General features: G+C 39.6%; 1 protein-coding gene across 1 annotated transcript in view; it reads right to left on the minus strand.

Annotated features, from left to right (window-relative positions):
* pknox2 (pbx/knotted 1 homeobox 2) overlaps positions 1-15,555 on the minus strand; it is an 83,295-nt gene that overhangs the window by 63,063 nt on the left and 4,677 nt on the right. The window contains exon 2 of the mRNA XM_046411473.1: positions 8,691-8,769. The gene's annotated coding sequence lies outside the window, so the exon portion shown is untranslated. The remainder of the gene's footprint in view (positions 1-8,690; positions 8,770-15,555) is intronic.

Genomic DNA, 15,555 nt, shown 5'->3' on the forward strand with positions numbered 1-15,555 from the left:
CTGTACACACATCACAGATGCACACACACACACACACACACACACACACACACACCACAGTCTCTACTCCAGTTGCCAGGGAGACCGCCATACCAGGGCTCTGACCCAGGAGGTTTGGGACTGTTTTTCAACCCTCCACCCTCCCCCCAAAAGCAGGAGAGATGGCAGCTGTAGGACAGCTGTTCTTACCAGGCCCGAGCCTGAAACCACAACCATCATCCCACCATCAATGCAGCCTGGACGGCATTCTGGGGACAAAAACACCCTGCAGCCCAAATGATTAGACACATCTGCCTTACTTAGTAGATTCTTCAGAAAAGTCTGTGGGAAAGAACAGAGGACAGAGTCCATTCAGTGCAATAAAGACTGAATTTACCATTTATTTCACTGTGCTGTTCTTCTTTTCTAACTCTTGAAGTGTTTATTGGCAAATGGAGTAATCTTTTTTTTCAGAGTCAAAGTATTACAACCAAAATTATTATCACTATATTTTTTTTCTATTAGGTGAACAATGTAGTTCTCACTAATAATAATAATAATAATAATAATAGCAGAACACCAATTTTTGCTTTAAAGTATGTACTCTTTCTTTGAATTTCTAGTCATATAACAACTTGTACATTAGGTGGTTTGGATAATATAAGGTAAAAACATTATTTAGCTAAAAAAAAAAATGCTGATTGGCTTGGTGTGGTGTAATTTAATATCTACAGGTAATGCACACAGTCCCATTTTCATGACATGGTAATTCAACAGCACTGACAAAACATCTTTACAAAAGCCATAGTGGATTCTCCATCATGTTTCATTAGACTGCACCATCTTTCCATCAAATGAATGCAGTTTACCTCTGCCCACAACAGATATAGCCTGTGGCTACTTGGCCTAATTTCCACTGTGTGGCCAGACAGGCTGTAAGATGCTTCCTAGTTGTCTGAATTTTCCTCAAAACAAACTCTGTGATTCTTATTTGCATGTGGTCTCCAGAAGAGATAATTACCTCCTATTTGGGATGACTGTGAAGAGGTAGCCACGGAGAGCCCTAAACTTTTATATCGAGTAAGGGCTTCTGCCATTTTCATGTGACATTCAGAAAAATTTGGGGTTTGCAGAAGCTTAAGTACGTGTAGCTTCTGTAATAACCACAAACAATAGCTTCATATTGTCTTTGCCAATGGTGCACAAAGCCAGGATATATTTCCCAGTATAATGTTATAGCTTGATAACCAATAGCTGACAAACATTCAGCTGTAACAGACTGATTCTCTTCCATGCTCCCATAAACAAAGACTCAAGGTTGTGGTAGTAGTACACCCACTTTACAGTATCCATTACCCCACTGACTCTATAATGCCTGCTTCTCATAGGTGAACACGTTGGTTTATTCAGCGTGTAATAGAATTTGGCAGGCCCTTCATCCGCAGGAGCCAAAAGGGCCATTGAGCTGAAAGTGACGGCAGACAAACCATGTCAGCTTTGAGATGGCGCAGCAAATGAAAGTATAGGACTGCTGATCTTCCAACTGCAGAGAGCACAATGTAACTATATTCCAGTGGGGGAACAGAACGATTTCACCAAGATGGATGGCCACCTTTCAATGCATTTCAAGGGCAGACAGATCAGAAAGGCATCATTACTTCTGTGAAGGGTTGGTTTAGAGGTCTGAATGGAGAACTTTGTGGAAGAGGAAAAAAATAACAACGCACAGACGTATTTTAAGGACACACAATGAAACAATTGTAAGAATGGATTCTGGTCTGTGATGTTACATAAAATGAAGAGAAATAACCCCCCGCCCCCTTGAAATATATATATATGTATGTATATATATGTTCTTGCAGCACATTTCTTTGAATTACTGACACTCTTGTCTCACTGCTCATGTTTGCTTGGAACCACATTATCAAAAAGAACAGATATTTTCATCATAATTAGAGCAGAATTTATCATCAGGCAACAACAATAACAGATTTAATGGCTCTGAATTATTTTATGGCCTACTGGGCTTTTGGTTGGCCTTCAATCCATATACAGATTTACAGTGTGTATTATTGCCTTGGTCTCATAACATCCTGTTGTATTTAAGCCATGTATTCACATCCATCCATGTTTGCACCCATCTAAGTCCATTTCTGTCGAAGTGAAGTGTGAAAAATGTGGGAGGATTTGGACCAGACTGTCCACTCACTTCTAAAATATATAATTTATACATATCTATTGCTGTTACTTTGCCAAGAAAAAATAAAATAGCTTCTGTGAGACAGCTTCCAAGAGTGTGAGACATAAAAATAGCTGATTTTCATGTTCAGATGGACAGCCAGAGCATACTTATTTATCAGTCTGTCTATTTTTCCACTGTAAGTCACTATTGAGCCTTTCAGTATGTCTTTCTGTATAATTAGCTAGTAGTCTTCTAGAGGAAGACTAACCTGTTCTTTTTTGTCATCAGAGTGCCAGGAAAAGGACCAAACTAAGTTAGAGTAGTGGTGATTTGGCTCTCCCCCTCCATCTGTTTTGTTTTCCTTCCATCTCCCTCTTTTTGATGAGCTGGGTCTTCAGTCCCCCTTATAAAATCCCATTAGCTCTTAATGAAGTCAGGCTCCTAGCCTCTCGGCCTCACCTCATTTAGCACGATTGTCTGGCGGCCATTAGCATGGAGGCAATTACAGCCGCACGACAAGAGTAATTGGAAATGCCGACAGGGACCCTGAGAAATGGTAATAAATAAATATAAAAAAAATATTCAAACTAATAAGCTTCCATTCAGATGGTGGGGAGGGAGCCGCATGTGTCTAAGTTAAATCAACATAATTACAATTAGGGTTGGTAGGGTAAAGGGGTTGGTGAGGGAGAAATGGATATGGATGGATTGGAGGATGACGGTTAAGCATAAAGGTAGCAAGTGTGATGGAGGGAAATGTGGGATCACACATTGAAGCTAATAATGTGGAGCTAAGCGTGACCCCAAACTCATGTAACAGAGAGGTCGGAGACAGTATGATGGCGCATGCCAGTTTGCCTTAAAATCTTCTTTGATTATAGCTTTTCCATTCAGTAGCAAAAACAGAGCCTAAAATTTAATTAGCTCAGAAAATCCTCTAACCTAAGGCCAGATTACAGGAATCTGACAAATTCTTTGCAGAAGATGGTGTGATATTTACAGAGACAGAAGAGGCTAAATGAGTTCCACAGCTGCAGAATTTTCAAAGTGCAGCCTAAACAAATTTATATCTGCTCAGGCCATGTGTTAAAATGCCACATCTATAGCATATACACCATTTTTCAACATTATGTTTATCTGCAACAACTATATTTAGCTCAATTCCCAAAGTTCTAAAATAATTACGATTAATATGCACTCCCAGATGTCTTGATTTAACTGAATTCACACAGAATGAGCACACAAGCCTGGCAGGCCCAAAATCACAGCTGAGGAAACCTGCAACTCTAACTCAGGAGGAAAGGCAAATGAATTTCTTTCCATAAGCAAGGCTAAATGAGGCCCAAAATACTTTACTGCCAGCATTCCCCAAGCATCCAATCTGTAAGAGCGTGCTGTGTTTGTGAGAAGAAGTCCTGTAATGAATTACAGCAGGTTCTATTATTTTGTTACCCCAACCAAGGAGGTTATGTTTTTGGTTTTTGGTTTGCTCATCTGTTTACTAATCAGATTCTTAATAGATTCTCTAGTGAGTCAGTGGTCATATGTTTGACTCATTCGTGATTCAAGCATTGTCTGGAAATGTTTGACTGAGAATCTCAAACTCCTCTCTGGAAAGTTTTGAACACTTTAAGTCTTAATTATTGCTTCTTATCTTTTATTTCCTTGACTTTTTTTAAACTTTTTTGTCTTTCCTCTGAAAGGTACTGTATAAATAAAACTGAGTAAAAAAATCAAAAGGCCTGCCAACCCCTCACAGCTTCTTTCAAGAATGGACATAAATAAAGTAATAAATTGTAATCTAGACAGATTGTAAAATTGTGTGTGAAAAAGATCAGATGAGGTAAATACACTAAGCAGTGTAGGACATTTATTACCTTTTTTAATGAAATGTTCATTAAGAGGTTATAAAGTGTTCTTAACTATACTTAAATGTGCTACTGTGATGTCATGTGTAATATACTACAATGTTTAGCAAATCTAGAAAAAAAAATAACATGACAGTGTGTAAAACTGGCTGACTTTATTATCAGATCAAACAAACTCACCACTGCATGAACTAGAAGGACTACTTGAGAAGTCTGGGAGGTTCTACTGAAACAACAGCAGGCTGTAGGCTTGGTGCCAGATTGCCATGGCATCTTTCCCATTAACCCCCCACCCCCTCCATCCCACCCCCCACCTCCACCTCTCTACTTCCACCACCCACAGCTACTTTTGCCCCTTTTCCTGCCTGCTAAGCTGAATGACAGGTGGCAGAAACCCGATCAGCACAGGCCTTCATCAAGGAAGCACTCCCATCTGAATGGGCATGCTGCCCACTTGCCCACCCGACGGTCATAGCGCAGGGGCTTCTGGGGCTGGATGGAGTGTGTGTGTGTGTTTGTGAATGGGGATGGGAGAGCTGGGCTACAATGGACACAGAGACATGGGAGGGAGAAGGGAATGAGGGGTGTAATGGACTTTTTGGCTAAAGAACCGAGCAGCGGAGCTGGCACCGGGTGTCCAGTGCTTGAACGGGAAACAGGAGGCTGGCCCTCACAATAGTCAGTGTGAGAGTCCCAGAGGGTCTTCCACAATGGCAGGGTAAGCGGCTGCTATCAACAATAACCTCCAAGGCTTCGCTGCTTGAACTGAGACAGTCCCACCCTTCAGCATTTCCCTTTTAGAGTTGTCACACAGTTAATGCAGGGATTATTATTAGGAACACATATCTGGAACATGTGTGCATTTGTCAGTGAAGTCCTGCCACTTGGATTTGCGTTTGAGCTTTGGCTACTGAACTACAATAGCAATGATGGATTACACGGCATGAGAGGGTCAGAATAGGACTGTTTTGTAGACAATCCTAAAACAGCTTCTTGATTTTCAAGATGTAATAAAATATTCTAACCTATATAAAACACTGTAAAATGCTTGGAGAAAACTGAGATCCGTTGCAAAGAACTTAACCAGTAATCTGTTTACTAGCACCTGCTGACATGCTCTGCAGCGCCTCGTCTTTATGATGCAAAGACATTTCGATGTACTCGACAACTACTTCCTGGCCTGATACACCAAATCAGATTTGAAAAGCTATTGGCTATCACAAGTGCAGCAGAGCATCTTGGCGCGAAATTGGAAATCCACAGTGTAACACAGGCCTGTCCTTGTGCAACCCACTGTCCCTGTTCTTCATGAAAAAGTTTATTTGTCTAAAATAGCTCTAGAAGCAATCACTCCACAGGCTGGAATGATTGTAAGTCTAAAGGGGGGGGGGTAATGTAAGGGGGATAGGTGGGGGTTCTCCAACCAGGAGGAGATTTAATTAGTGAAATCTCATTAAGTCTAACAAAATTAAGCGTAAAACAATCCTTGGTGGGGAATCGTGCTGGAGGTTTTGGGTGGGAAGAGGGAGAGCAGAAGCGGGGAACAAATAGGGGCTGAAAGGACATGGAGACTGACTGTGCGATCAGCCTGGCCTGCGTGTAGGAAGAGACAAATGGCTTAGTATAACCAGACCTCCTCTGGCAACCAGCTAGATACTGCCATGTGTGTACAGATCCCCCATTGTCCTCGCCATTACTTTGTCTGCGGCCTCATACCAATAAAAGGGTATTTCCGGAATTTGACGACAAACATGAATTAAGATTTAGAGGCAATTTTTTTCAAAAGCAAAAGGTCCACAAAAACAACACTTTACATGAAGGGGTTGATGTTACAAGTATGGGAGAATTGCAGAGGATAGAAAATTTGAATCCCAGAGCCAGCAAGGAAAATGTTGGTGTTGTGGAAGAACCCTTTCACTGGACAAGAACATCACAATTGTGCAAAACCTTGAATATGTTTAACAGCAATGTATTTTAAAATCTAATTGCATCTAATTTTTTATTGTCTCTTTTCTTACAATATCTGCATCTGGCAATCACAGTAACGTTTAGGCAAATAAATTACAGCTATGGTTAGTCAACTAAAACACTGAGTGAAGCTTAGGAAAAGATTATAATTACACTTAATAAACACCAGCCTTAAGTGCACATCATGTGATGAGACGTCTCCTGCATAAAAGTCAGATGCACTACAATCCCATCCCAATCCCTGCATTCCTACTTGCCAGTCCACTACATTGAAGATACAATACTACACTAATAATAATCCACAGTTGATCCTGACCAGCTCACCAACGCTATAAAACAGTTTTCATGGTTCAAAATCTATGAATTTCATCCAGTTTGAAAATGTGAAAACCCTTTTTTTTCCTGAATGCTGGATTTAATCTGCAATGGACATAAAAAGACACAACCAAAAAAACACTGACAGCAGTGTGATGCTCCAACACTCCTGCTGTGATCATGATGTACGCATGGAGGCAAGTCTGCTAGAAATCCTCCGGGTTTTAAATACAATGACTCACAGCCTTAAAACCTGCAGGAATATGAGACGCTGACTGGGCCTGATTAGACTGAATACACTTTGGACCTGGTTGGACTGGGGTTCCAGGTTGAGTTCAATTACTAGGAATCAAGTTAACCCCTAAAAAGCTCAGTGCTGAAAAAATGATGGTGACTTTCTGTATATAAATTAACTTCAGAACAGTCACGCGTAGTTATTGACGTTAACAAATACACAGCAGTTTTCACATTATTAAAACAAACAAAAATAAAATCCCCACTCACATATATCCTTGTATAGCACTGCAGACTGGAAATGACACCGAGCCATCCTGACCATTTAGCAGCTTTTGCTAATACGTCACACAACAAGATAATGTTTCAAAAGGCATGTTTACATTACTAACTAGATAAGTAACTGTTTCATGTCTCGAATTTGTTCTAAATGTGGCATCACAGCCAGCAACCCCATTTACCAATGTACTCACACACACAGTACTCCGAATATTTACTCTTTCCTGGCTTCATGGATTGACCCGTTGGCTGTGATTGACTGGATGGCTGTTCAGTAAATTTAATGTGAACAATAGGTTTTCCTATGCACAAGACCTCATTCTCTGAAGCATTATTTTTTCTTTTTTACAGATATTAGTGTAGTGTCATAATCTCAGGAAAAAGTGGTGGTGCGGGGGCAACATGTGGGTGAGACATGCCTGAATACAAATATGGGGGAGCAGAGAACACTAAAGTACTTTGGCAGGCAGTAATATTCAAATGCCCCAAGACAGCAAATTCCACCTAATTTCTAATATTGTCTGGTGGAGGTGGATATGACAACAACAACAAACAAAGCACACAGTTCTGGCAAACAATTCCTTGTGCATGATTTAAACCGTCTAATCATCATATTACCATGTTCAAATAATAATAGTGGGTATAGTAATAATAACCCTCTGTGTTGCCCGAAAATAGCTCTTTGTCTCATTATCATAACTGTTTTTTGTGTAGTTTTACGGAGAGCACATTTTGTGACAGCACTGTTAGCAGCTGCAATAGCTTAAGTCATCACAGCATCCTACACACTGGTACTCAACATAGCTACAGCAACTGAACACTTAATTATCTTGTCTGAGAAAAAACGTCAGCGCTAAGATAACTTTTCTGGTGCAGCTGTCACTTCTCTTAAGTGGCAAAATGTGTTTTAGTCTGTTCTGTGCACCCATGTCTCCTTGTATGTACATACAATCTGAACACAGCATTACATGAAATGAAATGCCAGAAAAACAGAATCTGAACTATTGGGGACCAATATTTTATCTTAAAGTGCACTATGGTTACCCCACCCTCTCAGTGACTCAACTCAGTGAACAACTCAAGTTCCAGTCATGGACATCCAAAAACCATTTGGGGACATTAATGTCCCATTCTGTTAGGGTGATACATTATAGACCCACTATCTGCTCCAGTGGAATAGCCAGACAACTGCTTATTAGAAACCAGTATTATGTCCTACTCTCCCTGAAAGCACCACATACCATTAGAAAGCAGCCTATTTGCATTTGCTTTTAGTTCCCACTGCCTCATCATTTCTTGTCAAGACCACAAACCACCTGATATATGTTCAGTGTTTGGGGTCCCTCTTTTTTATTACTTGGCCTTCTGGGTATTGCTCAGAAGGAGCATTTGTGGAAACCTAACACTACAATTACCATAAGGTCACATTCATTTTCATCCTAGTCCAAAATGCAAATAGTGTGTATGTTGGAGAGTGAATCATCAATCATTTAAAAAGCTATACAGACTGAAGTTCCAGCAAAGCCTGAGCACAGAAATTGAAATTCTCATTTAGGTGTTCAAGAAATGCTGAGAAAATATGCTCAAGGAATTGAAATGATGGCTTGGTTTCAACTGCAGGGTTAACTGTGCACTCTGGTATGTCAACATGTTTATCATATGCATTACATTTGATTGTGTGCTACTGAAAGTCTATCATGGCAGAATGGACGTTCTGTTCGTGAAACACATACATGTAATATTCACACAGCTTTGCTAATGACATATAAAGTATATAAAGTATATACATAAAATGTATATAAAAAAGCACAAGTATATACAACCTGGTTATCATAAAGTTTATAGGAGGGCAACTGAATACTTACAGTTAGCTTGCCCAGAGCAACACAGCAGCTTTCAGTGTTCTCTGTTCTGTGGCACAGTATCCAACTCTCTGCACAAAGCCTGTGAACAGATGAAAATATTTAAGTGATGCAATTAATTAATAAAGCCATCATCGACAAACAAACAATTATCAAAGCCAGGAAAGGTCAGTAAAAATTGGAACATGCAGAGGATCAGTAAAAACATCTGATTATCCATGCATTGAGAGATGCAGTAAATGACCAAATCCATTTTTATTTATTTTACTGGAAGGATGCATGGTCACCATCTTCAGCAGACCTAACACCTTATCACAAGCTCACTGATGCAAACTCTGAAGTATCAGTATTGGTGCTGACACAGCGGCAGGAATTGAGGTTTGTTTTTGTTTTGTTTTTTTTGGATTAAAACTTATCATTGTAAAGAAAATACTGATTGCACAGTGCAAATGATATAGAAAAACTGCACCATCTGCATTTGTACCGGTTCCCTATAAGCCTCACTTTCACTGCGCTATTCTGTCTGGTTCAAGGTTCAAGGTTTGCTGTCCCTGGTAGCCATCCCCAAGTTAACTGTGGAACAGTAACAGAAACTCTATCCTGCAGAAGAAAAAAAGTCCCATTGATGGAGGAGGCCAAGAAGGCGTTAAAGCAGCCCATTCTCACTCCCAGCGCATCAAACATGGCCGCCTGGTCAGTGGCCCTTTGCTACAAAGTATGACGCTGTAGGTGGCCCTTTAGCATCATTACCAGAGGCGCCTGTCTGGCATAATGAGCAAGAAAAGTCAAAATCAGTAGGAGGCTGTTTGAACTTAAGCAATCTAACTTGCATGTGGACATAAGGTAAGATATGTAATGTATGACACATACGCAGGTCATTTATGTAAGTTAAGCAAAAGTATGATTTTTTTCATCAATATAACTAAGTGGTTTTTGTGCCTAAAGCATTGAATCAGTCTGCTTCACAAAGCACAAATGATATGTTTAGATAAAGCTGTTCTCCTTGTGCCTTTTTCCTACTGCCAAAAAGAATCCCATGGAAAGTTAAAAGTCAGCCTTGTGTTAGTCCATCCATCAGTACTTTGTCAACTCCCCATTCTGCTTCTGCCACTGACACAACTGGTTCTAAGGACAAAAATATTTAAAAGCAACTTCCATGGTAATTTCCTACAACAACTGGGCACTGTATTTTTTAACAAATGTTACTCAAACATGAAGAAATAATAGATTTGTTCAGTCGTATATTAATACAGATTTGGTGGGTATTTGGGGCAGCAGGATGGTGTCTGTGGGAATGAGTCAAAATAAACTACAGTGTGTGTTCATGGTAATGAAGGAACATGTCACCCAGTGCAACAGCGTGACTCACCGATGTGTGTTTAGTTCTTTAGTTTTATATTTGTTACTCGATACATTCATTGTGAGTTTGTGTCTTTTTGTCGATTGCAAGAATAATCAGGCATTTTAAGGCAATGAACATACCATGTAGTTGTGGTGGTACCAACAATTTATAATATTTGAATGCAGGACTAATTGATGTTGGTGTCTGTGTTCTAAGCATAAACGGTATCCATTCCAATAGTTAATAATAATTAATAAGCAAGTATTTAAGTTTTGTTTCTGTAGCTCATCATTCCTAATCATCATTTTATCATTTTATTTTTCAGTTTGATGGACTTAGCAAAAGCCATAGCCCAGGCAAAACAAGAGTTCAGAAGGCCAGGCAGGTTTTAAACAAAATCCCCAGTTTATGTCAATAACCCCTTTTGGTAGTTTGCCTTTATTGGATTATAGACCTCTAAGACCATCAGCAAACAATGGCATGACATGCAACAAAGATCATTGCTGGATTCAAATTGGGATGGTATGGATCCATGGTAAACTCTGGCTGAAAGTCTGATGTAGTTTTGAAAAATCTAATGGATGTCTTTAATCTTGAATTATAAGATAACAGTTAGTGTCTAAATTGTTAATATTACCAGCAGGGATAATAAATCTCCTAAAGAAATGAAACTGTGAAACTATGAAAATAAGACCTTTATATAGCTTTATAAATAGGCATAAATACAGACAGAAGTGCTTTATTTGGTTACATCAGTGTTACCACCCCATAGTAACTATTAATTTGATTTACTGTTAATCCATCTTTTTGTAACTCTCTATCACTGCAAACAAAAACACAGATTATAATTTTCTGTGACATCGGTGAAAACAGGAAGGTCAGAGGACTGCTGTGACTCAAATTCCTTTGAGCAATTGACTGGCTCAGCCACACATAGCACAGCGCCACAGAGAGAGTTATGGCGCACATGCAAAAGATTTAAGTTCAATCAAGCATTCAGGGCTGGACACCTGATCTTTCGCTTAAAGCTCCTCCAGAACAGTGGGAGTGTGGTCGGGCCTCACAGCAGGCTGCCTACCTCCAGCAATCTGTGAACACAGAGCCTCTGAAGGGATGGTATTTATCCAGTCCTGCACAGCTCAGTGGGGACTACTGTGTGTGTGGTAGGTAGGTACTACCAGAGGCCCAGAGTGGATGGAGGGGGGGTTGGAATGAAAGCTGTGGACATTTAGCAAGAAGAACCCAAAGGTTTCTTTTTCTTAAAGTTTTATTAATCTCCCAAAAGCAGAACAAAACAATAAAAAGTTTTATCATCTTCCACTGTCAGGCAAATTTGGAGGAACTTGAATTAGGAGTGTTTACATCGTCTGAGATGTAACAAATAAACTGCTTTATCGAACATAAAATTGATAAGCATCAGAAAATTAAAATGTTCTAATAATTTGAATATACTCTTTGAATATGACAACTATGTATCTGATGCTGTGATGCTTGGAGACAGATTTTGGATGAATTCGGCATTTATCCAATGTTTAGCCTCTCCATTCCAATATTTACATTTACATTCAGTTCATCCTATCAGAATGCAATTAAGTGTGCTTTATTTGAAGGGAAATCCAGCCATAGTATTGGTTGAACCTGGCTTCATGTCCAATTGGCTCTAAATAATTTGAAGTTCATAACTCTCCATGTCAGTGATAATATACCAATAGTAAAGAGAAGCTCAAAGCCCAAGACAACAGCAAAGTCTTTCAAATGTAGCTTGAGTTACCAAGCCTGACAAGCCTTCTCAGACCAAGGGAGATTTGGGTGAGAGCATTTCTTAGGTTTCCTTCAGCCACAAAGAAAACATTTTAGCCTCTCAGTAATCCTTTCCGAAGCCCTCCCTAAGCGCCAAGGGCCCTTCCTCCCTCGGTCATCCATTTGGCCCTCAGCATCTCTGTGTTAAAGCCAACCACACACACACCGTTCACCATCTTTCCATGACCCCTCTGGGACCCAGATGACCTTCCTGTTGACGTCAAAGTAAATCAGAGTGGGAGCTGGTGCAGCAAGGGGCTCCACCCAGGGGGCTGGAGGTCTAATCACCTTGTTCCTCGCAAAAGCCACAGAGGAAACATTAGCATTCCTGAATGTGCGCACCATCATTCACACTGCAGCCTCTTCTCTACATGACACAGGTACACACATACAGTCAGTGGTGGAAAGTAACTGAGTCTTTTAATTGGTAACTTTTATTCCACTATATTACTCCGACAGCTGTAGTTAAATGACTATAGAGATTAAGAGATTCAGATTAAGATTTGCTATGTAAATTGTATGGCCAGCTTCTAAAACATGAACTGTTGTTATTTGGTTCATTTCAAGTTTGACCTTTATACAGCTCAAAGAAAAGAAGAAAAAAAACAATAAAATTTGAAAATTGAAGACATCCAAAGTTTTGGTAATATATGTCCAATGAAGAGTGCAATAAAAAGTTCTATTGATCACTACAGTTGGAGCTTACCCTAAAGTAAGCTATAAAAAGTATAAAAAAAAGTAATAAAATAAAAAAAAAATAATAAAAATTTGTAGAGCTTAAACAATTTCCCATTTAACAAACTTGTTCAGCACAAAATCTGTCAGCAATTATTTAAATAAATGGTTCATTTATCTAAATACATCCGATTAGCAAACATTCTTTGGTTTATTTTTTTCTCCATTTTATACTGAGATATTTAAAAACGTCACCTTGGGCTTTGAGAAACAGCGATGGGCATTTTTAATTACTCTCTCTCTCTCTTTTGACATTTATTTGTCTTTGTTTGTTAGCAGAGAATATATGCCTAATAAGCAGTCAGCTATCAAGACACCCATTTCAAACAGTTTTCTGTATTAGGGACCAATAAATGAATCAATAAGTTATCAGTAGCAAAAGCAGTCATTAGTTGCAGTCCAAAATATTTCATCCAGAACCACCACAACAGTTAAATGATGTTTACATGTCAAGCAGTACAACAGATCAGTCTGCTCAAACACAACTGATACTTTAAGAACGCTGACTGATAATCATCTCGGACATTCACCCATAGCAGTGGCCAATGTTTATCTGCTGTGTCACATCAGCTTTGCACTGGCACATTCTCGAGGTGCTGGCTCATGACATCCTTTCACGGTCGGTGCATACGTACATTATAGCATTTCTACATTTAGTTAAATAATATTTCTGAGTACTTCAAACTCCTGTAGTACTCATCATACAGTCTTTAAATCAAAAAGGCAGTGACCACAATACTAATAATCCTTACCCACACATCTACACTTAGTTAATTCTGCATTAAATTAAACAGTAGGAGGATGAAACCTTGCTTTTGGTTTATGTGCCCTCATTATTATGGCAGAAGGGATTGGACTCAGAGAGTGCTGCTCCCTGGACAAGTTGTGCTTCTTGTGAAATGACTGTTTCATTGTTGCACCGTGTACAACATTTGCTCATATCAATAATGGGATATGCTCCAATGCATCAGGCAAGCCCTGGGAGAGAATCTAGCTTCATTTGACTCATTTGATTTCACTGCTCACATTTGTGGCAAAGCAGGTTTGGAGAAGACACAGACATGATTAAATATTCACAACTTCCTGCCTAACTTCTCTCTAATCATGTGGAGGCTCTGTACAGCAGAGAAAGAAAACTCCAGATGGACATCTTTAAGATTCCCAAATCCTCCTCTTTTAGCTAGCAGGAGTTTTGGGGTCAAGGTGTGAAGGGAGGACCAGAAGACCCGCTTCCCACAACCCCTCCGCAGCAATAGCCCCCCAGCTGTTCAAGGGCTTCCATAACAACAGCTGCGCAGAGGTTTAGTGGTTCATGTTGCTATGACAACAGCAGGATCAATTGGCATGCACAGACTCTCTGTGCTAATAGCAAAAGTGACATTATACCATAATTTCATTTCAATAAAACACACGCAGGTTTTTTACTGCGCTAAGATTCAGGCAGACATAAAAATAATTAATTTTGCATTATAATGCCCATGGCTTGTCCGCCCAAAACTCACAGGAATCTCCCACGCATATGGACAACCAACTCAGTAACTTCACACTTCAAAATCATTCTCTGGCATTAAACATTAAGTCAGTACAGAGTGTGATTGTTTCTGAGCTCATACAATAGAGGCTAAATAAGTCTTCATGCCTGGCAGCTGTATATGCCACAGATCACTGACCGACAGGATGTGCAACAATCAGAAATATTTCTGTTCTCCTGACAAACAGGATATTGGGTCACTTGGCCACCTTAACAGTGAGGAATCAGACACTATGTGGTGGGAGGGGGGTGAGGCAACTGAGGTTTATGCATGCAAGACAAAAAAAGTCACAAGCAGAACCCTCAAATGCGGTAAAAGTGAACAATGAAACTCTTTATTAGCCAAAACTTGCACTAACTGCTTCACCTCATGTACTGAACAATTATCCAAAGCTTAGTTTTTACAGTTTTTTCTAACCAACCAAACTTCAACCATTTGTGGCTAATACCAGGGAATTATAAGGGGCTCACACTGACAATGGCAGGTATTCCCACAGGAGTAACCAGAGCCGGCACGGCGTCAGCACGGGTTTAATCCCAACATTTAACGAGCATGCAGCTGATACAGGCAGCTGTACCAGACAAAACACAGCACAAACATACACATTTAGACTACATAAACACACTCACACACATCAACACCAGCACTTTATCCAGCTGCTACACATACTGTGTCTAACCTACAGCATGACACAAGGCTTTTTAACTTTCTCTGCCACTAATCGACTCCTGGATGATATTTGACATTGATTATTCCTGCCTGTCTCACGGAATATGATAGCCCCTTGTGAACAGTGGGGGAAAAGCCAAACAGGAATCCACTGCTAAAAATACCCATGTCGTGATGAGTCAGGATGGGCTGAGCAAACAAAAAGAGACCAGTCGAAATTCCTCTAGTCTGGACTTTCTGTTAAGACTTTCAGAAAAGAAGCTCTACTCTTAACACTCTTGAGTGCCACCAGTGGATTCCTCTATTTAATGAATCGAGCTGCATCAAGTAGAAGAAAAATGAATCTGCAGACTAGTGGGATAAAAAGAGATTATCCAAATGGTGGCTAATGATGTGAAAAAGAATCACAGACTTAAAGAAAATAAAATTGCAGGAACATGAAAGTGTTTTGTATTGAGATTGTTAGCACTGACTAAAATTTCGGATCTATGTCTATATATCACAGTTGTAGGTACACATAACAGACTTTACAGTGTGAAGTGCCAAAACCAAAGGATAGTAAGGAAAACTGTGCAAGATGAATAAAAATGACAAGTGATTAAATGACCAAATGTGTGCTAAGACCAAAGAACTGGAAAACCAAGGAAATGTAAACTAAAATAAGCTAGTGAAAGATAAACAAGAGTAAAATCAATGTAGTTTAAATTATTTTTTCGATATAAAGGGGAAAATGAAGCACTTTGTACTTTCATTTTATTTATTTCACACACATTTGTATTTTTGTATTTTT

The sequence above is a fragment of the Scatophagus argus genome, chromosome 14, assembly GCF_020382885.2.
Source record: "Scatophagus argus isolate fScaArg1 chromosome 14, fScaArg1.pri, whole genome shotgun sequence".
Taxonomy (NCBI): domain Eukaryota; kingdom Metazoa; phylum Chordata; class Actinopteri; family Scatophagidae; genus Scatophagus; species Scatophagus argus.